Source organism: Oncorhynchus tshawytscha, linkage group LG30 (genome assembly GCF_018296145.1).
Source record: "Oncorhynchus tshawytscha isolate Ot180627B linkage group LG30, Otsh_v2.0, whole genome shotgun sequence".
Classification (NCBI taxonomy): Eukaryota; Metazoa; Chordata; class Actinopteri; order Salmoniformes; family Salmonidae; genus Oncorhynchus; species Oncorhynchus tshawytscha.
Genome location: NC_056458.1, coordinates 45,466,773 through 45,494,730, shown reverse-complemented (window position 1 = coordinate 45,494,730; position 27,958 = coordinate 45,466,773). Strand labels below are relative to the sequence as shown.

Sequence of the window (27,958 nt, the reverse complement as noted above, 5' to 3'; positions counted from 1 at the left end):
CGTTAAGTTCAGGAGTTCCAGAGCCTTACGCTCAGGGGTTCCAGAGTGTTAAGTTCAGGGGTTCCAGAGTGATAAGTTCAGTGGTTCCAGAGTGTTAAGTTCAGGGGTTCCAGAGTGTTAAGTTCAGGGGTTCCAGAGTGTTAAGTTCAGGGGTTCCAGAGCGTTAAGTTCAGGGGTTCCAGAGCGTTAAGTTCAGGGGTTCCAGAGAGTTAAGTTCAGGGGTTCCAGAGCGTTAAGTTCAGGAGTTCCAGAGCATTAAGCTCAGGGGTTCCAGAGTGTTAAGTTCAGGGGTTCCAGAGTGATACGTTCAGTGGTTCCAGAGTGTTAAGTTCAGGGTTCCAGAGCGTTAAGTTCAGGGGTTCCAGAGCCATAAGTTCAGGGGTTCCAGAGCATTAAGTTCAGGGGTTCCAGAGCGTTAAGTTCAGGGGTTCCAGAGTATTAAGTTCAGGGGTTCCAGAGTATTAAGTTCAGGGGTTCCACCCTCAGATACTATGTTAGGTTACTGTTTGTTCAAACCAAGGCATTTCTTGAAAGCGTGGGGGTTGCATTTCCCCTGTAACTTTTTGTGCATATGGCATCTTAAGCGGCTCTGTTGAGATGCACAGTTTGCTGCCCGAATCTCTTTTAGTTCTCTGTTTAATGCTATCTATTAATAGGATAGGTGACACAAATCAATACCAGTGAATTTATACTCAGAGTTGAAGCGTCACCTGCAGCAAAAAGCAACAGTCCTCTGAGAAAACAGGACCTCTGCAAATAGTGCAAATAAATACTTATGGATATTTATTGAGATTATTCTTAAAACCACAGCTCCATTTCAAACAGAAATGTGTTTGGTAGACCAACTTTATTACGAGGCCTTTGAGCAAGGGGGCGATGTTGCAAGATACGGTAGGCGGAGGACATTGAACATTGGATGCAAGCATTTTCTATCATAAGCCGTATAAACAGGGCAAGGGGCTTCACCCGGTTTTGTGTGTGTGTGTGTAGATGCTTGTGTGGCGCAATGTCATGGCTGAGTGTGTCTCCGGGACATATACAGTTGAAGTCGGAAGTTTATACATACACTTAGGTTGGAGTCAAAACTCGTTTCTCAACCACTCCACAAATGTTTTGTTCACAAACTATAGTTGTGGCAAGTCGGTTAGGACATCTACTTTGTGCATGACACAAGTCATTTTTTCCAACAATTGTTTACAGACAGATCATTTCACTTATAATTCATTGTATCACAATTCCAATGGGTCAGAAGTTTACATACACTAAGTTGACTGTGCCTTTAAACAGCTTGGAAAGTCCCAGAAAATGATGTCATGGCTTTAGAAGCTTCTGATAGGCTAATTGACGTAATTTGAGTCAATTGGAGGTGTACCTGTGGATGTATTTCAAGGCCTACCTTCAAACGCATGCCTCTTTGCTTGGCATCATGGGAAAATCTAAAAAAAAATCAGCCAGGACCTCAGAAAACAATCTGTAGACCTCCACAAGTCTGGTTCATCCTTGGGAGCAATTTCCAAACGCCTGAAGGTACCACATTTAGTACGCAAGTATAAACAACATGGGACCACGCAGCCGCTATACCGCTCAGGAAGGAGACGCGCTCTGTCTCCTAAGTGCAGATCAATCCCAGAACAACAGCAAAGGACCTTGTGAAGATGCTGGAGGAAACAGGTACAAAAGTATCTATATCCACAGTTAAACAAGTCCTATATAAACATAACCTGAAAGGCCGCTCAGCAAGGAAGAAGCCACTGCTCCAAAACCACCATAAAACAAAGCCAGACTACGGTTTGCAACTGTACACGGAGACAAAGATCGTACTTTTTGGAGAAATGTCTTCTGGTCTGATGAAACAAAAACAAAACAGTTTGGCCATAATGACCATCGTTATGTTTGGACGAAAAGGGGAGGCTTGCAAGCCGAAGAACACCATCCCAACCGTGAAGCACAGGTGTGGCAGCATCATGTTGTGGGGGTGCTTTGCTGCAGGAAGGACTGGTGCACTTCACAAAATAGATGGCGTCATGAGGAACGGAACATTTGGTGGATATATTGAAGCAACATCTCAAGACATCAGTCAGGAAGTTAAAGCTTGGATGCAAATGAGTCTTCCAAATGGACAATGACCCCAAGCATACTTCCAAAGTTGTGGCAAAAATGGCTTAATGACAACAAAGTCAAGGTATTGGAGTGACCACCACAAAGACCTGACCCCATCCTATAGAAAATTTGTGGGCAGAACTGAAAAAGCGTGTGCGAGCAAGGAGGCCTAAAAATCTGACTCCAGCTCTGTCAGGAGGAATGGGCCAAAATTCACCCAACTTATTATGGGAGGCTTGTGGAAGGCGTTTGACCCAAGTTAACTTCACTTTAAGCACCAGCTGTCAGAGCAGCTTACAGATCACTGCACCTGTACTTAGCCTATCTGTAAACAGCACATCTACCTACCTACCTCATCCCCATACTGGTATTTATTTATTTATTTTGCTCCTTTGCACCCCAGTATCTCTACTTGCACATTCATCTTCTGCCGATCTACCATTCCAGTGTTTAATTGCTATTTTGTAATTACTTCGCCACCATGGCCTATTTATTTCCTTAACTTACCTCATTTGCACTCACTGTATATAGACTCTTTGTTTTATTTTGTTCTACTGTATTATTAACTGTATGTTTTGTTTATTCCATGTGTAACTCTGTGTTGTTGTATGTGTCGAATTGCTACGATTTATCTTGGCCAGGTCGCAGTTGTAAATGAGAACTTGTTCTCAACTAGCCTACATGGTTAAATAAAGGTGTTCTCAACTAGCCTACCTGGTTAAATAAAGGTGAAATGAAATAAATAAAACTAGGGGCAACATTCAGAATTTTGGATGAAAAGCCCAAAGTTAACTGCCTGCTACTCAGGCCCAGAAGCTAGGATATGCATATAATTGGTAGATTTGGATAGAAAACGCTCTAAAGTTTCCAAAACTGTTAAAATGTCTGTGAGTATAACAGAACTGATATGTCAGGTGAAAACCTGAGGAAAATCCATCCAGGAAGTGCTTTTATTTTGAAATGCCTGTTTTTCCATTGAAAGCCTATCCACCATACAGACTTAAGACCCAGTTCACAATATCCATGGCTTCCTCTACATGTGGTCAGTCTTTAGGCATTGTTTCAGGCTTTTACTCTGAAAAATGAGGGAGAAACACCACTTTCAATGAGAGGAAATTTCCAGACATGAGTCCAGCGCGTGACCGGGAGCGCGCCTTTCTTGTTTCTCCTTTTCTATTGAAGAAGCTTTTGTCCGGTTGAAATATTATTGATTATTTATGACAAAAACAACCTGAGGATTGATTTTAAACATCATTTGACATGTTTCTATGAACTTTTATGGTACTTTTAAAAATGTTCGTCTGTCTGTTGTGACCGCGCTTTGTATTACTGAACAAAACGCACCAACACAACGGAGGTTTTTGAATATAAAGAGGGACTTTATCGAACAAAACAAACATTTATTGTGTAACATGGAGTCTTCGGAGTGCAACCATATGAAGATCATCAAAGGTAAGTGATTAATTGTATCGCTATTTCTGACTTTTGTTACTCGTCTACTTGGCTGGTTACTGTTTGTAATGATTTGTCTGCTGGGCGCTGTTCTCAGATAATCACAGTTTGCTTTCGCCGTACAGTCTTTTTTAAATCTGACACCGTGGTTGGATTAACAAGAAGTTCATCTTTAAACTGATGTGTAACACTTGTATGTTTCATACATTTTTATAATGAGTATTTCTGTTTTTGAATTTGGCGCTCTGAAATTTCACTGGATGTTGGCCAGGTGGGACTGTAGCGTCCCACACCCCCTTGAGAGGTTAAACAATTTAAAGGCAATGCTACCAAATACTAATTGAGTGCATGTAAACTTCTGACCCACTGGGAATGTGATGAAAGAAATAAAAGCTGAAATAAATCATTCTCTCTACTATTATTCTGACATTTCACATTCTTAAAATAAATTGGTGATCCTAACTGACCTAAAACAGGGCATTTTTACTTGGATTAATAGTCAGGAATTGTGGAAAAACTGAGTTTAAATGTAGTTGGCTAAGGTGTATGTAAACTTCCGACTTCAACTGTAGATCATTATCAGCAGGTCAAAGGTCAAAAGCAGGTATATAAAACATAGGGAGTTCTCTTGCATGCAATAATCTACTCTCCTGTAAACGCTGACCACTGAACAGGGACTCTTCATAGAAAAACAACAGAAATAAGAAGCCCTTCTCCACAGAACAAACTAAAGACTAAAGCTGTAGATAGAAGAAAACACACAGACGCAGGTGATGAACGCTGTTTAGAAACGGCCACCAAGGAAATAAATCAAAATCATAAGACGAATGTAACTATTTCACCAAGAGAATGGAGAGATGCTGGACAAACAGGAATCAATGCATTCTACCAAAACAGAATGAAACGGACCTGCTTCAAATTGGGCAGGATATTGGACTGAATTCAGAATCCAAGTTTAAAAAACATTAAACTCTAACTAATCAAAATCTTAAAAGCAAAATATAACTGATAAAAGGAAAGATAAAATAACTTGCTAAAGTTCCCTGGTGGTTAAATGATACAGAGAGAGAGAGACAGAGAGGGGGAGAGATAGGGAGAGGGGGAGAGAGAGAGAGAGAGAGAAGAGAGAGAAGAGAGAGAGAGAGAGAGAGAGAGGGAGAAGAGAGAGAAGAGAGAGAAGAGAGAGAAGAGAGAGAGAGAGAGAGAGAGAGAGATAGAGATAGAGGGAGAGAGAGAGAGAGAGAGAGAGAGAGAGAGAGAGAGAGAGAGAGAGAGAGAGGGAGAAGAGAGAGAAGAGAGAGAAGAGAGAGAGAGGAGAGAGAGAGAGGAGAGAGAGAGAGGAGAGAGAGAGAGAGGAGAGATAGAGATAGAGGGAGAGAGAGAGAGAGAGAGAGAGAGAGAGAGAGAGAGAGAGAGAGAGAGAGAGAAAAGGAGTGGAGAGAGACAGACAGAGAGAGAGAGAGAGAGAGTGGAGAGAGAGAGAGAGAGGGGGGGTCAGAAAGAGAAACATTGACGTCAAGCTAGAGGGTGCTTCTGACATTGTCATATCTGCATAAAGAAAGACCACGTGCCAAAGCAGAGCGTTTTACCTACCTTCCATTTCAATCAGTGACACGTTTGCAATATCAACAAAAACAGGACAAGAAGAAACAGAAAACAGGAGAAAGGAATGTTCTCCGCAGCGAAATGGGAAAAAGACAATGAACTTCTTTTAGTATCAACGCTACGAACTTCTTCCAGAGACTAAGAAGGAGACGGTAAACAAACAAACCAACAAAAATACAAAAGAAAATGGACAAACAAACCAAAACTTAAAATCAAACTTAAAAAAAAAAAAAAATGTATCTAGAAACTACAATGGTTTACTGTCTTTTTTGGCTTGTTCAAATGCAGCCGTGTTAGTATGAAAAGGGAGAGATGGGTAACGGCTGGGTAAGTAAACAGAGTTCATCATGAAACAAAAGGAAAACAGTTATTTAGATAGAATTACTTGAGGGAAGTAAGGAAGGAGGGATGGAGAGATGGGCCTGCAGAGCTGACAAGAGAAGGAGGGATGGAGAGATGGGCCTGCAGAGCTGACAAGAGAAGGAGGGATGGAGAGATGGGCCTGCAGAGCTGACAAGAGAAGGAGGGATGGAGAGATGGGCCTGCAGAGCTGACAAGAGAAGGAGGGATGGAGAGATGGGCCTGCAGAGCTGACAAGAGAAGGAGGGATGGAGAGATGGGCCTGCAGAGCTGACAAGAGAAGGAGGGATGGAGAGATGGGAACGCAGAGCTGACAAGAGAAGGAGGGATGGAGAGATGGGCCTGCAGAGCTGACAAGAGAAGGAGGGATGGAGAGATGGGCCTGCAGAGCTGACAAGAGAAGGAGGGATGGAGAGATGGGCCTGCAGAGCTGACAAGAGAAGGAGGGATGGAGAGATGGGCCTGCAGAGCTGACAAGAGAAGGAGGGATGGAGAGATGGGCCTGCAGAGCTGACAAGAGAAGGAGGGATGGAGAGATGGGAACGCAGAGCTGACAAGAGAAGGAGGGATGGAGAGATGGGCACGCAGAGCTGACAAGAGAAGGAGGGATGGAGAGATGGGCCTGCAGAGCTGACAAGAGAAGGAGGGATGGAGAGATGGGCCTGCAGAGCTGACAAGAGAAGGAGGGATGGAGAGATGGGCCTGCAGAGCTGACAAGAGAAGGAGGGATGGAGAGATGGGCCTGCAGAGCTGACAAGAGAAGGAGGGATGGAGAGATGGGCCTGCAGAGCTGACAAGAGAAGGAGGGATGGAGAGATGGGAACGCAGAGCTGACAAGAGAAGGAGGGATGGAGAGATGGGCCTGCAGAGCTGACAAGAGAAGGAGGGATGGAGAGATGGGCCTGCAGAGCTGACAAGAGAAGGAGGGATGGAGAGATGGGCCTGCAGAGCTGACAAGAGAAGGAGGGATGGAGAGATGGGCACGCAGAGCTGACAAGAGAAGGAGGGATGGAGAGATGGGAACGCAGAGCTGACAAGAGGAGGAGGGATGGAGAGATGGGAACGCAGAGCTGACAAGAGAAGGAGGGATGGAGAGATGGGAACGCAGAGCTGACAAGAGATGGAGGGATGGAGAGATGGGCCTGCAGAGCTGACAAGAGAAGGAGGGATGGAGAGATGGGAACGCAGAGCTGACAAGAGAAGGAGGGATGGAGAGATGGGCACACAGAGCTGACAAGAGAAGGAGGGATGGAGAGATGGGCCTGCAGAGCTGACAAGAGAAGGAGGGATGGAGAGATGGGCCTGCAGAGCTGACAAGAGATGGAGGGATGGAGAGATGGGAACGCAGAGCTGACAAGAGGAGGAGGGATGGAGAGATGGGAACGCAGAGCTGACAAGAGAAGGAGGGATAAGAAGAGCATGTCAGGACAACAGCAAGAAAGATGTGTCACACACACAACACGGATGGACAGATAGAGGGGAGGAGAGTTGGAAGGAGGGAGGCTCAGGCAGGGCAGTCACCGCTAGGATGGACAACTAGTAGAGTACGGCACATTTAAAAAGGGACCCCAGTCACATTTTGGAAGAGATATTCTTCAACGAGAGAACATTGTGGTTTTATGAAACCAGCTCAGAAAGTACACAGTGGCCTCTTTAACTTCAAACGATTTCCTTTCGGACAGAGAGCCTTGGGGAGGGTGGAACTGAACATTCATATGAATACATGGGGAAAAGAAATATAGCACTCATATTCAAAATGGCTTGGGTCCCTTTAAAATACCAATGTTATTTGTTGTGTGTTTAGTTTCCATATTGTATCACTTCTTTTTTTATATTTTAGCAGATAAATATTTACCCCGGACAAGAAAAGTACAGATAGAAACAGGAGGACAACCTGAGAAGTAGAGATTGAAGCGAGTGCTGCAGTACACCACACTACTACTACTACACTATCAGGTAACTTCTGTTGAATCTATGATCTCCCAGAAAGGTTTGGCATCCAAAATGAACAATTTTGAGCGAGCATCCTCCCAAATACACAAGGAGTCTGAACGCTGATTCATTTTCAGCAAGGGAGAGCTAATAATTCCTCTGTGTGCTGAGATTAACAAGAGAAGTCTCATGAACAGAAAACCTGTTTAAGGCTGACGCTAGAGGATAAATGATCAAAACCGTGGGCACATTTGAGCCAACCAAGTGCTTGATTATTTCACCTAAACCCGTTGGCTCAAATCTCCAAACACTGAGCCTCATATGCAACAATGGCTCGTGAGACTCCCCTTGCCAATCCCCAGTGACATGGAACACATAGAGACACGGAATATATTGCAACATCAGGGACAGTCTGACAGAAGTGATACTGATAGAGACAACATACAGGTCACATGATCCAGTAAACAGGAAGCGAATAGAGAGTGAGAAAGAGAGAGAGAGAGAGGAGTGTCGAACACCTTGTGTCTGGGAGCTCTATCAGACTCCTGGAGGAAAGGGGGTAACTATCCCTGAGCAAAACATTGTGCTTTATAAAGACAACTGTAGTGACAAGAAGAACTAGTAGTACACATACCCTGTTAACCTACTTGGTCCAGTTCCAAAGCATGTGACTGCTTTTTATATAAACAAGACAGAAAAGGAACATTTATTTCACGGGTAATTACCATTCAAATAGCTAAAAGCAGAAAATAAAACAGTCATTAATGAAGACAAGCAGTGAGAGAGAGAGAGAGAGACAGAGAGAGACAGAGAGAGAGAGAGAGAGAGAGAGAGAGAGAGAGAGAGAGAGAGAGAGACAGAGAGAGACAGAGAGAGAGAGAGAGAGAGAGACAGAGAGAGAGAGAGAGAGAGAGAGACAGAGACAGAGAGACAGAGAGAGAGACAGAGAGAGAGACAGAGAGACAGAGAGAGAGAGAGAGAGAGAGAGAGACAGAGAGAGAGAGAGAGAGAGAGAGACAGAGACAGAGAGACAGAGAGAGAGACAGAGAGAGAGACAGAGAGACAGAGAGAGAGAGAGAGAGACAGAGAGACAGAGAGAGAGAGACAGAGACAGAGAGACAGAGAGAGAGACAGAGAGAGAGACAGAGAGACAGAGAGAGAGAGAGAGAGAGAGAGACAGAGAGAGAGACAGAGAGAGAGGGAGAGAGAGAGAGAGAGAGAGAGAGAGAGAGAGAGAGAGAGAGAGAGAGGCAGATAGAGAGAGAGAGAGAGAGAGAGAGAGGCAGAGAGGCAGATAGAGAGAGAGAGAGATAGAGAGAGAGAGGCAGAGAGAGAGAGAGAGAGATAGAGAGAGAGACAGAGAGACAAAGAGAGACAGAGAGAGACAGAGAGTAGGCAGAGAGTAGGCAGGTGAGACCTTTCTCATAAACAAAAGCAAGCTTGAAGAAAGGAAATCGGAGGAGATAGTATCATCTGTAATACGTTATTCTAGGAGGAATATTTTTGGAGGCTTTTCTAATCTACACCCCATTTAGTTGCTTAGTAAGCAGTGAAAGTGAAACAGTAATGACTTTAGCCTTCGATCTAAATGACGTCTGTTGTTTTATTAGCAGAGCAAAGTGACAGTTAGATTCAGTTTAAGATTTTTAAAAATGAAAACGTTACCCAAGATCTAACGATCTATAACCGGCAGATTTAAAACAAAACATTAAAACCAGTCTGTCGATCTGTGTGTTCTTCTATAGACAGATCACAGTAAAGCGTTTTCAAAACAAAAGGGACAGTTAGGGAGGAATACGAACGTCAAAATCTATTCTGAGTAAACTAGAAAACTGGTCTGACTAGCTTCAATAAAAAAAATAAAAAAACAGCAAATCTAGACAAACTTTTTTTTCTTCTACATCTATAATTGTTGCTACTGTACCAGTAAAGGGGAAGGACTTCTCCGTCTGTCACTCAATCTATTCCGACCAATCCCATCCATGTTCCGTCTAGCCTACTCCAATGACCGTACTGTCTAAGGTATACTGTGGCACTAGAGCTGAACCTGTAACCAAATTTAAACCAATCACGTGTCGTAAAAAGCATTGGAAATTGTATAAATTAGGCTCAGCTAAAAATCCCCACAACAATCCGGCAGGCCGATCATAGAATCTAGAGTTGGTTCAATTCAGATGTAGAAATAGCATTGTTAAAGCCTTACGTTACTACATCCATCTTTAATAGTTTAGATTAGTCAGCTACAGATGGTATAAGTTGACGGCTGTTATCAAGCATTACTATCTGCATGATCAAAAGACTAAAATATTTCCTCAAAATTCCTAAACGAGCGTACTCTGCACCACATCAAAGAAATTAAACAGGGCCTTCTTCTTCTTTTTTATATAAACCTTCTCCTCTTTCCTATTTGTTTCATTTGAGGGAGCTGTAGCAAAATACCACTTTTAAAGTATTTCAGTGGTTTTCTTTCCCTTGATATAACAAGATTCAGAAGTGAGAAGCGCTGCAGGAGTGTGCAGCCTTAAAAGAAACCAAATAGTTTATCCAGCTCATTAGAGAACCCTGGGTGCCTGAGGCTCCGCCCCAATGGAACCCTATCCCTTATATAATGCACTACTTAGAGCTCGGGTAAGTAAAGTAGTGTCCTATATAGGGAACAGGGTACCATTTGGAATACACACCGAAATACTAAACCTCCATATTACCATTGTACTGCACATGTGCTATGCAAATGCTTAGAGATGGATGGGATCATAGTGAGTCAGTATTTAGTTTGTCTTTCTGAAAACGCCAGGTCCCAGATCTGTTTGTGCTGTCTCGGCACCGCAGTGAGGATGGTTAAGTCATGGTTATGTAACCTGTGATTCAAACATCCATCCCTCGCCTCCTCCCACTGCTATCTAACCAGTTAGGTCTAAGGAATGTTGAGATGGTATGAACCTCCAAGTAAAGCCAGGGGTGAGCGGTGGCAGCAAGAATGTAGAGACAGATTGGACAGATAGATTTACAGAGTCAAAAAAACTACCCTGTAAACCCAGGAATAACTAAACCCAGGAATAACTAAACCCAGGAATAACTAAACACAGGAATAACTAAACACAGGAATAACAAAACCCGGGAATAACTAAACACAGGAATAACTAAACCCAGGAATAACTAAACCCAGGAATAACTAAACACAGGAATAACAAAACCCGGGAATAACTAAACACAGGAATAACTAAACCCAGGAATAACTAAACACAGGAATAACTAAACACAGGAATAACTAAACACAGGAATAACTAAACCCAGGAATAACTAACCCCAGGAATAACTAAACCCAGGAATAACTAAACCCAGGAATAACTAAACCCAGGAATAACTAAACCCAGGAATAACTAAACCCAGGAATAACCTAACCCAGGAATAACTAAACCCAGGAATAACTAACCCCAGGAATAACTAAACCCAGGAATAACTAAACACAGGAATAACTAAACACAGGAATAACTAAACCCAGGAATAACTGCACGTGTCACAATGGGCACCATCACCGTGACCACGGCTGCAACGGCAACGCGGGCAGACACAACCACAGCCACGTGGCCGAGGGAGACAAGGAGCAAGACGTACGTAGTCTCCTGCATAGTCTCCTCTATCTCCCCCTGCCCTCCCCCTCCCTAATCCCTGCCGTACCCTCTAAACTACACTCAAATAGTATTCTCCACACTGTCTCCTCCTATCAACATGGTATCTATCCTCCACACTGTCTCCTCCTATCGACATGGTATCTATCCTCCATACTGTCTCCCTCTCCTATCGACATGGTATTTATCCTCCACACTGTCTCCCTCTCCTATCGACATGGTATCTATCCTCCATACTGTCTCCCTCTCCTATCGACATGGTATTTATCCTCCACACTGTCTCCCTCTCCTATCGATATGCTATCTATCCTCCACACTATTCTTCTGTTTAGTTACTCCTGTGCTTGGTTATTCCTGTGTGTAGTTATTCCTGTTTGTAGTTATTCCTGGGTTTAGTTATTCCTGTGTGTTGCTATTCCTGTGTGTAGCTATTCCTGTGTGTAGTTATTCCTGTGTGTAGCTATTCCTGTGTGTAGCTATTCCTGTGTGTAGTTATTCCTGTGTGTAGCTATTCCTGTGTGTAGCTATTCCTGTGTGTAGCTATTCCTGTGTGTAGCTATTCCTGTGTGTAGTTATTCCTGTGTGTAGCTATTCCTGTGTGTAGCTATTCCTGTGTGTAGCTATTCCTGTGTGTAGCTATTCCTACATTTGAGTGTAGTTTAGAAGGTAGGACAGGGTGAGGGGGAGGGGAGGGGGAGATAGAGGAGACTACGTACATCTTGCTCCTTGTCCTCCTCGACCGCGTGGCTGTTGAGTCTGCCCGCCTTGCCGTTGCAGCCGCGGTCGCTTTGGTGGTGGTGCCCGTTGTGCCACGTGACAGGACCGTCAGGACCGGGAGACGGGGAAGGGCTCACACAGGCCTTGTGTCCTTCTGTCTTGTGCTTGGAGTTGGGCCTGGAAAGACAGACAGACAGGAGTACTTGAACAAATCGGCCGCAATGCTATAATATTGTACAGTACAGTACAGTTTAAAGGCCCAGTGCAGTCAAAAATGTGATTTCCCTGTCATATATATATATATATATATATATATATATATATATATATATATATATATATATATATATATATATATATATATATATATATATACTTCAACACTGTGAAGTTGAAATATTATTGTGAAAATGATGAAAATGCCCTTTTAGTGTAAGAGCTGTTTGAAAAGACGGCCTGGAATTTCAGCCTGTTTTGGAGGGATGGAGTTTTGGCCTGCCTGAAGCTATTTGAAGCTATTTGCTATAGAAGCTATTTGGTTTTTTTTTGGGGGGGGGGGGTTTGAATAGAAACCAATCACAGTAAGGTACTTAATTGTTACCCAGAAATGATTTGATGTTGAGATAAAAACGGCTGCATTGGACCTTTAATAAATGGTACAAACTGTAAAGAGTACTGAACAAACCTGCTGTAATTACTTAGACTCAAGAGTACAGTACCAGCCAAAAGTTTGGACACACCTACTCATTCAAGGGTTTTATTTATTTTTACTATTTTCTACATTGTAGAATAATAGTGAAGACATCAAACAAAAAAGTGTCACACAAATCAAAATAAGGCCATATGTGAGATTCTTCAAAGTAGCCACCATTTAGCTTTGCACACTCTTGGCATTCTCTCAACCAGCTTCCCCTGGAATGCTTTTCCAGCAGTCTTGAAGGAGTTCCCACATATGCTGAACACTTGTTGGCTGCTTTTCTTTCACTCCGTCACTCTTCTTCTTGGTCAAATAGCCCTTACACAGCCTAGAGGTGTGTTGAGTCATTGTCCTGTTGAAAAACAACTGATAGTCCCAATAAGCGCAAACCAGATGGGATGGCATATCGCTGCAGAATGCTGTGGTAGCCATGCTGGTGTGCCTTGAATTCTAAATAAATCACAGACAGTGTCACCAGCAAAGCACCATCACACCTCCTCCTCCATGCTTCACGGTAGGAACCACACAAGCGGATATCATCCATTCACCTACTCTGTGTCTCACAGAGACACGGCGGTTGGAACCAAAAATCTCAACCTTGGACATATCAGACCAAAGGACAGATTTCCACCGGTCTAATATCCTTTGCGCGTGTTTCTTGGCCCAAGCAAGTCTCTTCTTCTTATTGATGTCCTTTTGTAGTGGTTTCTTTGCAGAAATTCGACCATGAAGGCCTGACTCACGCAGTCTCATCTGAACAGTTGATGTTGAGATGTCTGTTACTTGAACTCTGAACCATTTCTTTTGGCTGCAATTTCTGAGGCTGGTAACTCTAATGAACTTATCCTCTGCAGCAGAGGCAACTCTGGGTCTTCCATTCCTGTGGCGGTCCTCATGAGAGCCAGTTTCATCATAACTCTTGATGGTTTTTGCAACTGCACAAGAAATGTTCCGTATTGACTGACCTTCATGTCTTAAAGTAATGATGGACTGTCGTTTCTCTTTGCTTGTTTGAGCTGCTCTTGCCATAATATGGACTTGGTCTTTTACCAAATAGGGCTATCTTCTGTATACCACCCCTACCTAGTCACAACACAACTGATTGGCTCAAACACATGAAGAAGGAAAGAAATTCCACAAATTAACTTTTAAGAAGTCACACCTGTTAATTGAAATGAAACCTCATGAAGCTGGTTGAGAGAATGCCAAGTGTACAAAGCTGTCATCAAGGCAAAGGGTGGCTACTTTGAAGAATCTAAAATATAAAATATATTTAAATTTGCTTAATACTTTTTTTTTTTTTTGGGGTTTCTACATGAACAGTTATTTCACAGTTTTAATGTCTTCATTATTATTCTACAATGTAGATAATAGGAAAAAATAAAGAAAAACCCTTGAATGAGTAGGTGTGTCCAAATGTTTGACTGGTACTGTATTTTGTACTAGCTATAGGCAGTTATAGACTCTAGAGTATAGTTATAACCTTTTAAACATGTTCAAGTCAGTCATAATATTTTCATTCTGACCACATAAGAATCACACATGTCTAGCAGAGCTGTTGCAAACCTTAGATGTCGATAGACCAAAAGGAGTCTGATTAAAAGCATGTATCTAAGGGTGGGGTTGGGAGCCACCATGGGGGTCCCTACCTGCCGAGGGACTTGGAGGGGCTGTGGCCTGTGGAGGAGAGTGATGCACTGTGGGAGCTACAGCAGCTGCCTCTACGCTGAGACGTCCTACTGGGGGACTCTAATGGGGACCTGTTGGACACACACACACATATATATATATATACAGACTCGCACACACACACACACACACACACACACACACACACACACACACACACACACACACACACGCACACACACGCACACACAAGCATTTGGACAGACACACACAAACGCAAGCACACACAAACATTCGGACAGACGCACACACGCACAAACACATATACAGACCCCCCACACACACGCAAATAACATGATCACTGTGGTGGACTGGTCACTGTGGTGGACTGGTCACTGTGGTGGACTGGACACTGTGGTAGAATGGTCACTGTGGTAGACTGGTCACTGTGGTGGACTGGTCACTGTGGTAGAATGGTCACTGTGGTGGACTGGTCACTGTGGTAGACTGGTCACTGTGGTGGAATGGTCACTGTGGTGGACTGGTCACTGTGGTGGAATGGTCACTGTGGTAGACTGGTCACTGTGGTGGACTGGTCACTGTGGTGGAATGGTCACTGTGGTAGACTGGTCACTGTGGTAGACTGGTCACTGTGGTGGAATGGTCACTGTGGTAAACTGGTCACTGTGGTAGACTGGTCACTGTGGTGGAATGGTCACTGTGGTAGACTGGTCACTGTGGTAGACTGGTCACTGTGGTGGAATGGTCACTGTGGTAGACTGGTCACTGTGGTAGACTGGTCACTGTGGTGGAATGGTCACTGTGGTAGACTGGTCACTGTGGTAGAGTGGTCACTTTGGTAGACTGGTCACTGTGGTAGAATGTTTATTTTGATTGGCGATTTCCTGCATTTATCAAAAATCCCACCAGGTAGTCTGATTTCAGATGTGTCCATGTAAACAGGATTATTATGGCTCTTGTTCTTCTTGCAAAGCATGTTATCATTTTTTTTAAAACAAGATATTATATTAATCTGTCTATAATTACATTATTGTGTGCATGTTAACGTGCTCAATGAAACAGACTGAGATCATATCACATTCAAGCTTGTGAAATGCATCACAATATGGTTCACAGCGCTGTCTGGGTTTTAAACCGACAGCTGTTACGCCCCCTTCCCTCCCACTATTTGGGAAACTTTTGCACATTTGTTGTTGTCTGAGTGAGAGAAATGCTGTAAATTAAATCGAGAGGAGTCGGTGTTCTAAAAGATGAGCCATTAGCATTTTATACTAAATACCTCTTCGATGTCATTTCAAGCAAACCACACCCTGCACTTCACATTTCCATATTTGAAAACATATGTACATTTACAGTATCAATGTTTTTGATCGCTATGTTTGAGCCAACGTTACAAAGATGACTGGCAATAGCTATGTTGGCAATAGCTAGCCATGTTGGCAATAGCTAGCCATGTTGGCAATAGCTAGCCATGTTGGCAATAGCTAGCCATGTTGGCAATAGCTAGCCATGTTGGCAATAGCTAGCCATGTTGGCAATAGCTAGCCATGTTGGCAATAGAAGAAGCTTTCAAGTGATGCCCACTTGAACCAGATTGTGATTTATAATGGACTGTTTTTGGATTGCCTAAACAACAACAGTAATTGGAGCGGCAGGGTAGCCTAGTGGTTAGAGCGTTGGACTATTTCAAATCCCCGAGCTGACAAGGTACAAATCTGTCGTTCTGCCCCTGAACAAGGTAGTTAACCCACTGTTCCTAGGCCGTCATTGAAAATAAGAATTTGTTCTTAACTGACTTGCCTGGTTAAATAAAGGTAAAATAAAAAATAATTGTGTAATGGTGCGGACGCAGGGCTGTGTTCCAAACAAAAAACGACAAGCTTCCTTCAGTTCCTCAATGAGAAAACTAGGAGAGGTAAAAACACCTTATAGTTGAAGGCCTCGGGTCACATGGTCATAGCACTATTACAGCTCTTTCCTCGGGTCACATGGTCATAGCACTATTACAGCTCTTTCCTCGGGTCACATGGTCATAGCACTATTACAGCGCTTTCCTCGGGTCACATGGTCATATCACTATTACAGCTCTTTCATTGAGTCACATGGTCATAGCACTATTACAGCTCTTTCCTTGAGTCACATGGTCATAGCACTATTACAGCTCTTTCCTCACATGGGTCACATGGTCATAGCACTATTACAGCTCTTTCCTTGAGTCACATGGTCATAGCATATTACAGCTCTTTCCTCGGGTCACATGGTCATAGCACTATTACAGCTCTTTCCTCGGGTCACATGGTCATAGCACTATTACAGCTCTTTCCTTGAGTCACATGGTCATAGCACTATTACAGCTCTTTCCTCGGGTCACATGGTCATAGCACTATTACAGCTCTTTCCTTGAGGCACATGGTCATAGCACTATTACAGCTCTTTTCTCGGGTCACATGGTCATAGCACTATTACAGCTCTTTCCTCGGGTCACATGGTCATAGCACTATTACAGCTCTTTCCTTGAGTCACATGGTCATAGCACTATTACAGCTCTTTCCTCGGGTCACATGGTCATAGCACTATTACAGCTCTTTCCTTGAGTCACATGGTCATAGCACTATTACAGCTCTTTCCTCGGGTCACATGGTCATAGCACTATTACAGCTCTTTCCTCGGGTCACATGGTCATAGCACTATTACAGCTCTTTCCTTGAGTCACATGGTCATAGCACTATTACAGCTCTTTCCTCGGGTCACATGGTCATAGCACTATTACAGCTCTTTCCTTGAGTCACATGGTCATAGCACTATTACAGCTCTTTCCTCGGGTCACATGGTCATAGCACTATTACAGCTCTTTCCTTGAGTCACATGGTCATAGCACTATTACAGCTCTTTCCTCGGGTCACATGGTCATAGCACTATTACAGCTCTTTCCTTGAGTCACATGGTCATAGCACTATTACAGCTCTTTCCTTGAGTCACATGGTCATAGCACTATTACAGCTCTTTCCTCGGGTCACATGGTCATAGCACTGTGACTGGAACGAATTGCAAAAATCGCTGAAGTTGGAGACTTTTATCTCCCTCACCAACTTCAAACATCTGCTGTCTGAGCAGTTAACCGATCGCTGCAGCTGTACATAGTCTATCGGTACATAGCCCACCCATTTTTACCTACCTCATCCCCATACTGTTTTTATTTATTTACTTTTCTGCTCTTTTGCACACCAATATCTCTACCTGTACATGACCATCTGATCATTTATCACTCCAGTGTTATTAAACTGCAAAATTGTAATTATTCGCCTACCTCCTCATGCCTTTTGCACACAATGTATATAGACTCCCCTTTTTTTTCTACTGTGTTATTGACTTGTTAATTGTTTACTCCATGTGTAACTCTGTGTTGTCTGTTCACACTGCTATGCTTTATCTTGGCCAGGTCGCAGTTGCAAATGAGAACTTGTTCTCAACTAGCCTACCTGGTTAAATAAAGGTGAAAAAAAAAAAAAAAATTACAGCTCTTTCCTCGGGTCACATGGTCATAGCACTATTACAGCAACCACGTTAGTTGTTAATTATCTTTAGACACTCAACGCTTTAGACACTCAAATGAAATGTATCGCTTTGTTTGTGGACTTGTCAAAATCTTTTGATTCTGTTGATCATGTTATTTTATTGAATAACTTGTCCTCTGAAAGGCCTGAGCTCTGTTCATGGTTTCATCAATATCTTAGTGACAGAACTCAGGCCATCGTGACTGGATGGGGTTGAGTCCGAGTTTGTTGACGTGAATAAAGATGTACCACAGGGTTCGATTTTATATAAACACCATTGGTCAATCTGTAAAAAAATTCTAAACTTCATCTATATGCGGATGATATGCGGAATCGCTGCAGAATGCCATCCCATCTGGTTTGCGCTAAGTGGGACTATAATCTGTTTTTCAACAGGACAATGACCCAACACACCTCCAGGCTGTGTAAGGGATATTTGACCATGAAGGAGAGAGATGGAGCGCTGCATCAGATGACCTGGCCTCAACAATCACCCGACCTCATCCCAAATGAGGTGAAGGAGAATGAAGGAAAAGCAGCCAATAAGTGGGAACTCCTTCAAGACTGCTGGAAAAGCATTCCAGGGGAAGCTGGTTGAGAGAATGCCAAGAGTACGCAAAGCTGTCATCAAGGCAAAGGGTGGCTAATTTGAAGAATGTAAAATATATTCTGATTTGTTTCACACTTTTTTGGTTACTACATGATTCCATATGTGTTATTTCATAGATTTGATTTCTTCACTATTATTCTACAATGTAGAAAATAGTTTAAAAAAAATAAAACCCTTGAATGACATAGATGTGTCCAAACTTTTGACTGGTACTGTAAATGCTGTGTATAATGTGTATTTTTATGTTGTATCAGACAGAGCACATTTGGAAAAGAGACCTAGTTTTCACATTTCTTCGTTATCAAAATATATATGTATATATATATATTTGTTTTATAATCAAGTGCATTGAAATTACTTAGGAAATATGCACAGTTTGGAGAGGTGTTTGGTCACTTAGCAACACCAGTTAGAGTTCTAACTCAAACCCACAGTTTGGAGAGATGTCTGGTCACTTAGCAAGACCAGTTAGACCGCTCACTCAAACCCACAGTTTGGAGAGGTGTTTAGTCACTTAGCAACACCAGTTAAACCGCTCACTCAAACCCACGGTTTGGAGAGGTGTTTAGTCACTTAGCAACACCAGTTAGAGTTCTAACTCAAACCCACAGTTTGGACAGGTGTTTGGTCACTTAGCAACACCAGTTAGAGTTCTAACTCAAACCCACAGTTTGGAGAGGTGTCTGGTCACTTAGCAACTCCAGTTAGAGTTCTAACTCAAACCCACAGTTTGGAGAGGTGTCTGGTCACTTAGCAACACCAGTTAGAGTTCTAACTCAAACCCACAGTTTGGAGAGGTGTTTGGTCACTTAGCAACTCCAGTTAGAGTTCTAACTCAAACCCACAGTTTGGAGAGGTGTCTGGTCACTTAGCAACTCCAGTTAGAGTTCTAACTCAAACCCACAGTTTGGAGAGGTGTCTGGTCACTTAGCAACACCAGCTAGACCGCTCACTCAAACCCACAGTTTGGAGAGGTGTTGGTCACTTAGCAACACCAGTTAGACCTCTCACTCAAACCCACAGTTTGGAGAGGTGTCTGGTCACTTAGCAACACCAGTTAGACCTCTCACTCAAACCCACAGTTTGGAGAGGTGTTGGTCACTTAGCAACACCAGTTAGACCTCTCACTCAAACCCACAGTTTGGAGAGGTGTTTGACCAATTAGACACCAATTAGACCTCTCACTCAAACCCACAGTTTGGAGAGGTGTCTGGTCACTTAGCAACACCAGTTAGACCTCTCACTCAAACCCACAGTTTGGAGAGGTGTCTGGTCACTTAGCAACACCAGTTAGACCGTTCACTGAAACCCACAGTTTGGAGAGGTGTTTGGTCACTTAGCAACACCAGTTAGACCTCTCACTGAAACCCACAGTTTGGAGAGGTGTCTGGTCACTTAGCAACACCAGTTAGACCGCTCACTGAAACCCACAGTTTGGAGAGGTGTCTGGTCACTTAGCAACACCAGTTAGACCTCTCACTCAAACCCTTGTCATAGTTTTTTATTATATTGCACCTACTCCAACATGTCATTGAACATTCTTATTATGTTACTGAATGTATCCAGAGTATTTTCACATTTCATTATTGACAAAATGTTGTGAAAAGTACAGGAAATGTCAAATTCATATGAATTCAACATTGTGGTGTTTTGGATTCAGTCTTGTGTCAGATGAACTGATGTGTCCTCACCTTTTGTTCTGATCATTTCCCCATAATGTCCATAGTGTTTTCTTAACCATGGTCGTGCATATGCTTCTTATGGTTCTTCTGTTAGAAACATTTCAATTTGGCCCTATCCATAATAGACCTATATTTCCATGAGTGTAAGGGGTTAAGTCTACGGAACATCTAACGTAACAGTCTGACGTGTCCATTATTGTAGGTTGGATTATATATTTTTTAAAAGAGGGATCCTTACCTCTTTCTGGTTTTGTCTTTCAGTTTGTTCTTCGGGTCTTCTTTACCTGATCTGGAAACAGTGTGGTGTAGTTTCATTAAGCAGGTTAAAAGGGTTCAGTGCCTTCGGAAAATATTCATCAACCATTGACTTCTTACACATTTTATTGTATTTACAACATGAATTCGAAATGGATGAAATCATTTTTTTCTCTCCCTCACGCATCTACACACAATACCCCAATTGAATTGGCCCACAGGTGAAACTCCAAGTTGTCGTGACATCTCAAGGATGATCAAAAGAACATTGGATGCACCTGAGCTCAATTTGGAGTTTCAAAGCACGTGATTTTTTAGATATTTCTGTTTTTCATTTTCAAATCAATTAATAAATACAATTTTGTTTATGTAATCCATTTTGAATTCAGGCTGTGAAATAAGTGAAGGGGTATGAATACTGTGTGTGTAATGTAACAAGCATTAGCCTAGTTACATTCACTGAGTCTGAATGTAAGGTTACATATGATGTGCACAATGTGTCATATTTATCTGCATACCCACCTGTATCTCCTCTTTCTCCTATGACCAGACGTCGACCTACAGAGAGAGAGAGAGAGAGAGAGAGAGAGAGAGAGAGAGAGAGAGAGAGAGAGAGAAAAGAGAGAGAGAAAAGAGAGAGAGAATAGAGAGAGAGAGAGAGAGAGAGAGAGAGAGAGAGAGAGAGAGAGAGAGAGAGAGAGAGAGAGAGAGAAAAGAGAGAGAGAGAGAGAGAGAGAGAGAGAGAGAGAAAAGAGAGAGAGAATAGAGAGAGAGAGAGAGAGAGAGAAAAGAGAGAGAGAGAGAGAAAAGAGAGAGAGAGAGAGAGAGAGAGAAAAGAGAGAGAGAATAGAGAGAGAGAGAGAGAGAAACCTCTGTTACTCACGCACAACTCAGATTGACCTAAACACATCTCTAAAAACAGATCAATTAAAGGGGATATAGGCTCATTCCTCAACGCTTCACTGACAACACACTGACTACACAAAGTCCTTCGTACCGTACAGAATGTTCACACTACTGTTGCCATGGTGATTAGTCAGCCAACAATAGCTATTATTTCCCCCTCTCTTTTTACACTATTAATAGAAGAAGAAGAAGAACCGGACAAATGAACTGCAGTTAGTGGAGACGGAGGAGACTGAAATGAAAACATGCTTAAAAGTACTTTAGCTTCCTCTTTCAAAAAAAAAACATTTGGTTTCGTGAATCATGGATGACTCTGTCATTTGTTAACAAGTTTCTGTAAATTATATTAGATAAAATTTCTATGTTGGAAATAAAAAATATTATTCGGTGCATTTTCACCCATATTTTTTAAATAATAGATTACACTAGATCTTTCTTGAGTGAGTTCCTCCATTTCTTTTTTTTTTCCCTCTAACTTATTGTGTGTCTCTTTGTTACAGTATTTGTTACTATCTATCTGTAGTTAGTTTTTGTTTTAAAGATGTTACAGGAATTAAATTCCTTTATGTTTTATTTAACTAATTCAATTCAACACTCTGTCCACTCCTAAGAATTTGTAAGATCCTTATTTGTATAAAATGGACAGAGACCAGTCTCAAAACCAATCAGCAGCGTTTATTCTCGAGAGTACTGAACACGATACAGTTTACCACAGGTTATAAACTGAAAATGACGTCATTAGTTTTCGAACTGTCCCGTCTCTTCTCCCACCCTGGTACAAAGGCAGTATCTCAAGCCTTCCCACATCGTCTCCCTACCAATTTAATATAATTTATGACCGAGCCAAGGTCTTCCTGTGTAGATAAGCATTCTAGCCAGTCTGACGATAAGTTCATTCATTTCTACCAAGGAACAGACAGTCATTGTTCTAATTCTTGATTATATTTACACACATTATATTCAGTACTAAGATTAAAATAAAATTCATACATCTATACAGTAACATAATAGTATTCTGATTAGTCAGTCCTGATTGAAATGTATACATAATTAGTCATTATTGATTAAAAAAAAATCCCTTAACAAAAGATGAGCATTGAATTGCATGACCTCTAAAGGCACATCTAAAAGTGTCCCCATACAATACGGGGATCTGCTGTAACTATATTATGTAGGAAAAAATGATTTATGTCTTGGTTATTCATCCACTAAGCTAAATTAAAATGTTCAATATCCTTGTCCTTTTGACTTAAATCTATTTCAACATCTATGGCAAGACCTGAAGATAGTTGCCAAGCAATAATCAACAACCAATTGGACAGAGCTTGAAGAATGTTGAAAAGAATAATGGGCAAATGTTGCTCAATCCAGGTGTGGAAAGCTCTTAGAGACTTACCCAGAAAGACTCAATTGCTGCCAAAGGTGCTTCTACAAAGTATTGACTCAGGGGTGTGAATACTTATGTAAAATGAGATGTTTCTGTATCATTTTTAAAAATCAATTTCCTAACATTTAAAAAAAAAAAAAAAAAAAGAAACATGTTTTTACTTTGTCATTACGGGGTATTAAACTGGATTTAATACATTTTGAATTCAGGCTGTAACAATAGAATGTGGACTAAGTCCAGGTGCATTAATAGTTTATGAAGGCACTGTATAATACAATACACAGAGCACTGGTCTAATGTAGTGTACTATATAGGTACTAGGGCTCTGATCTAAAGTAGTGTACTATATAGGGAATAGGGCTCTGATCTAATGTAGTGTACTATCTAGGTACTAGGGCTCTGGTCTATAGTAGTGCACTATATAGGGAATAGGGCTCTGGTCTAAAGTAGTGTACTATATAGGGAATAGGGCTCTGATCTAAAGTAGTGTACTATATAGGGAATAGGGCTCTGATCTAAAGTAGTGTACTATATAGGGAATAGGGCTCTGGTCTAAAGTAGTGTACTATATAGGGAATAGGGCTCTGGTCTATAGTAGTGCACTATATAGGGAATAGGGCTCTGATCTAAAGTAGTGTACTATATAGGGAATAGGGCTCTGATCTAAAGTAGTGTACTATATAGGGAATAGGGCTCTGGTCTAAAGTAGTGTACTATATAGGGAATAGGGCTCTGGTCTATAGTAGTGCACTATATAGGGAATAGGGCTCTGATCTAAAGTAGTGTACTATATAGGGAATAGGGCTCTGATCTAAAGTAGTACTATATAGGGAATAGGGCTCTGGTCTAAAGTAGTGTACTATATAGGGAATAGGGCTCTGGTCTATAGTAGTGCACTATATAGGGAATAGGGCTCTGATCTAAAGTAGTGTACTATATAGGGAATAGGGCTCTGATCTAAAGTAGTGTACTATATAGGGAATAGGGCTCTGGTCTAAAGTAGTGTACTATATAGGGAATAGGGCTCTGGTCTAAGTAGTGCACTATATAGGGAATAGGGCTCTGATCTAAAGTAGTGTACTATATAGGGAATAGGGCTCTGGTCTAATGTAGTGCACTATCTAGGTATAGGGCTCTGATCTAAAGTAGTGTACTATCTAGGTATAGGGCTCTGATCTATAGTAGTGCACTATATAGGAATAGGGCTCTGGTCTATCTAGGTACTAGGGCTAGGGCTCTGATCTAAAGTAGTGTACTATATAGGTAATAGGGCTCTGATCTAAAGTAGTGTACTATCTAGGTACTAGGGCTCTGATCTAAAGTAGTGTACTATATAGGGAATAGGGCTCTAATCTAAAGTAGTGTACTATATAGGGAATAGGGCTCTGATCTAATGTAGTGTACTATCTAGGTACTAGGGCTCTGATCTAAAGTAGTGTACTATCTAGGTACTAGGGCTCTGATCTAAAGTAGTGTACTATATAGGTACTAGGGCTCTGATCTAAAGTAGTGTACTATATAGGTACTAGGGCTCTGATCTAAAGTAGTGTACTATATAGGTACTAGGGCTCTGATCTAAAGTAGTGTACTATATAGGGAATAGGGCTCTGATCTAAAGTAGTGTACTATCTAGGTACTAGGGCTCTGATCTAAAGTAGTGTACTATATAGGGAATAGGGCTCTGATCTAAAGTAGTGAACTATATAGGGAATAGGGCTCTGATCTAAAGTAGTGTACTATCTAGGGAATAGGGCTCTGATCTACAGTAGTGCACTATATAGGGAATAGGGCTCTGATCTAAAGTAGTGCACTATCTAGGTACTAGGGCTCTGATCTAAAGTAGTGTACTATATAGGGAATAGGGCTCTGATCTAAAGTAGTGTCACTATATAGGGAATAGGGCTCTGATCTAAAGTAGTGTACTATATAGGGAATAGGGCTCTGATCTAAAGTAGTGTACTATATAGGGAATAGGGCTCTGATCTAAAGTAGTGTACTATATAGGGAATAGGGCTCTGATCTAAAGTAGTTTGGGAATAGGATCTAAAGTAGTGCACTATATAGGAATAGTTCCATCTAAAGTAGTGCACTATATAGGGAATAGGGCTCTGATCTAAAGTAGGTCACTATATATGGAATAGGGCTGATCTAATGTAGTGGACTAAATAGGAAATAGGGCTGATCTAATGTAGGGACTAAATAGGGAATAGGATGCCATTTGGGACGGAGTTTTTTATTTGTTCCACCAGAGAAAACAGACTGGGGACTATAGAGGCTTGTTGTGTTCTAGTGGGACTCATTTATTTGACTCCCAACATGGGGACTGTAGAGGCTTGTTGTGTTCTAGTGGGACTCGTTTATTTGACTCCCAACATGGGGACTGTAGAGGCTTGTTGTGTTCTAGTGGGACTCGTTTATTTGACTCACACCATGGGGACTATAGAGGCTTGTTGTGTTCTAGTGGGACTCGTTTATTTGACTCCCAACATGGGGACTGTAGAGGCTTGTTGTGTTCTAGTGGGACTCATTTATTTGACTCACACCATGGGGACTATAGAGGCTTGTTGTGTTCTAGTGGGACTCGTTTATTTGACTCCCAACATGGGGACTGTAGAGGCTTGTTGTGTTCTAGTGGGACTCGTTTATTTGACTCCCAACATGGGGACTGTAGAGGCTTGTTGTGTTCTAGTGGGACTCGTTTATTTGACTCACACCATGGGTACTATAGGCTTGTTGTGTTCTAGTGGGACTCGTTTATTTGACTCACACCATGGGTACTATAGGCTTGTTGTGTTCTAGTGGGACTCGTTAATTTGACTCCCACCATGGGGACTATAGAGGCTTGTTGTGTTCTAGTGGGACTCATTTATTTGACTCACACCATGGGGACTATAGAGGCTTGTTGTGTTCTAGTGGGACTCGTTTATTTGACTCCCAACATGGGGACTGTAGAGGCTTGTTGTGTTCTAGTGGGACTAATTTATTTGACTCACACCATGAGGACTATAGAGGCTTGTTGTGTTCTAGTGGGACTCATTTATTTGACTCACACCATGGGGACTATAGGCTTGTTGTGTTCTAGTGGGACTCGTTTATTTGACTCACACCATGGGGACTGTAGAGGCTTGTTGTGTTCTAGTGGGACTCATTTATTTGACTCACACCATGGGGACTATAGAGGCTTGTTGTGTTCTAGTGGGACTCGTTTATTTGACTCCCAACATGGGGACTATAGGCTTGTTGTGTTCTAGTGGGACTCGTTTATTTGACTCACACCATGGGGACTGTAGAGGCTTGTTGTGTTCTAGTGGGACTCATTTATTTGACTCCCACCATTCTCAGACACAACCATTCCCTGATACTGTTCTGCTTATTAACCCTCTCGTCCTTCTCCTCCCCTCTTTTCTCCTAATTGGAGAAATATACAGTGCTATCCTTTAAAATGGAGCCCCAGCCAAAGAGAACTCAACCTGCTGAGCTGTTGTTACTGTACATAGTGGGTGGTGGAACACTAACGCCTCGGATTGTTAAAAAGCTCCCCACCCCTCAATTCCCCAACAGACATAGACAGTAGAGTGCTTCACGGGAGGCCACTCTAGGGACTCACCCACCACCTTGTTCTCCCCTTACTTAACCTTACATTATTCATCTATAGACAACACCTGCAATGCAGTGGATCTATGGAGAAATATGAGAGGATAGAGAGGCAAAAGAGGGGAGGTTTTATAAGTGGGAGGAGGGTTGAGGTTTGGAGATGTGTGGGGGACAGTGATGCTCAGCAATTTGGTCAGAGGCTCATTTTTCTTGTTTTGCAGCTACCATATAGGTTTGGTTATTAGAGGAATGAGTTTAGCCCCAGAGAGAGAGAGAGAATGAGAGAGAGAGAGAGAGAGAGAGAGAGAGGAGAATGAGAGGAGAGAATGAGAGAGAGAGAGAGAGAGAGAGAGAGAGAGAGAGAGAGAGAGAGAGAGAGAGAGAAAAAAAATGTGCTCTTTACAATAGCTTATTGTCATTTTCCTATTCCTGGGCAGTATTTTTTTATGCAGCTCTCTTCCTTCTCTATTCTCTTTCTCCTTCTCTCCATTCGCTTTCTCCTCCTCTCTTTCCATTCTCTTTCTCCCTTGCTCTCTCCATTTGCTTTCTCCTTCTCTCCATTCTTCCTCCTCTCTCTCCATTCTCTCTTTCTCCCTCCTCTCTCTCCATTCTCTTTCTCCTTCTCTCCTTCTCTCTCTCCATTCTCTTTCTCCTTCTCTTTCCATCCTTTCTCTCTCTCTCATTCTCTTTCTCCTTCTCTCTCCATTCTCTTTCTCCTCCTCTCTTTCCATTCTCTTCTCTCTCCTTCTCTCTCTCCATTCTCCTTCTTCTCCTTCTCTCTCTCATTCTCTTTCTCCTCCTCTCTCTCCATTCTCTTTCTCCTTCTCTCTCTCCATTCTCTTTCTCTCTCCTTTCTCTCTCTCTTTCCATTCTCTCCTCTTCTCTTTCCATTCCTCCCCTCTCTCTCCATTCTCTTTCTCCTTTCTCTCCATTCTCTTTCTCTCTCTCTCATTCTCTCTTTCTCCATTCTCTCTCCTCTCTCCATTCTCTTTCTCCTCTCTCCATTCTCTTTCTCCTTCTCTCCATTCTCTTTCTCCTTCTCTCCCATTCTCTTTCTCTCTCCTCTCTCTATTCTCTTTCTCCTTCTCTCCATTCTCTTTCTCCTTCTCCATTCTCTTCTCTTTCTCTTCTCTCTCATTCTCTTTCTCCTTCTCTCTCCATTCTCTTCTCTCTCTTCCATTCTCTTTCTCCTCTCTCTCCATTCTCTTTCTCCTCTCTCTCTTTCTCTCTCCATTCTCTTCTCTCCTTCTCTTTCTCTCTCTCCATTCTCTTTCCTTCTCTCCATTCTCTTTCTCCTTCTCTCCATTCTCTTTCTTCTCTCTCTCTCTCTTTCTCTTTCTCCTTCTCTCCATTCTCTTTCTCCTTCTCTCTCCATTCTCTTTCTCCTTCTCCATTCTCTTTCTCCTTCTCTCCATTCTTTCTTCCTCTCTCTTCTCTTTCTCCTTCTCTCCATTCTCTTTCTCTCTTCTCTTTCTCCTCTCTCCATTCCCTCTCCTTCTCTCCATTCTCTTCTCCTCTCTCCATTCTCTTTCTCCTTCTTCTCTCTCTCCATTCTCTTTCTCCTCCTCCATTCTCTTTCTCCTCCTCTCTCTCCATTCTCCCTTCTCTTCTCCTTCTCTCTCTCTCCATTCTCTTCCATTCTCCTCCTCTCTCTCTATTCTCTTTCTCCATTCTTCTCTCTCTTTCTCCTTCTCTTTCTCCTTTCTCTCTCTCCATTCTCTTTCTCCTTCTCTCCATTCTCTTTCTCCTTCTCTCCATTCTCTTTCTCCTTCTCTCCATTCTCTTTCTCCTTCTCTCTCTCTATTCTCTTTCTCTTCTCTCTCTCCAT

General features: G+C 42.2%; 1 protein-coding gene across 1 annotated transcript in view; it reads right to left on the bottom strand.

The window, feature by feature from the left end:
* LOC112236858 (serine/arginine repetitive matrix protein 3-like) overlaps positions 1-27,958 on the bottom strand; it is a 46,386-nt gene that overhangs the window by 17,125 nt on the left and 1,303 nt on the right. Inside the window, exons 2-5 of the mRNA XM_042308986.1 lie at positions 20,766-20,801; positions 20,227-20,277; positions 14,142-14,252; positions 11,795-11,972 (exon numbers count right to left, since the gene is read on the bottom strand). The gene's annotated coding sequence lies outside the window, so the exon portion shown is untranslated. The remainder of the gene's footprint in view (positions 1-11,794; positions 11,973-14,141; positions 14,253-20,226; positions 20,278-20,765; positions 20,802-27,958) is intronic.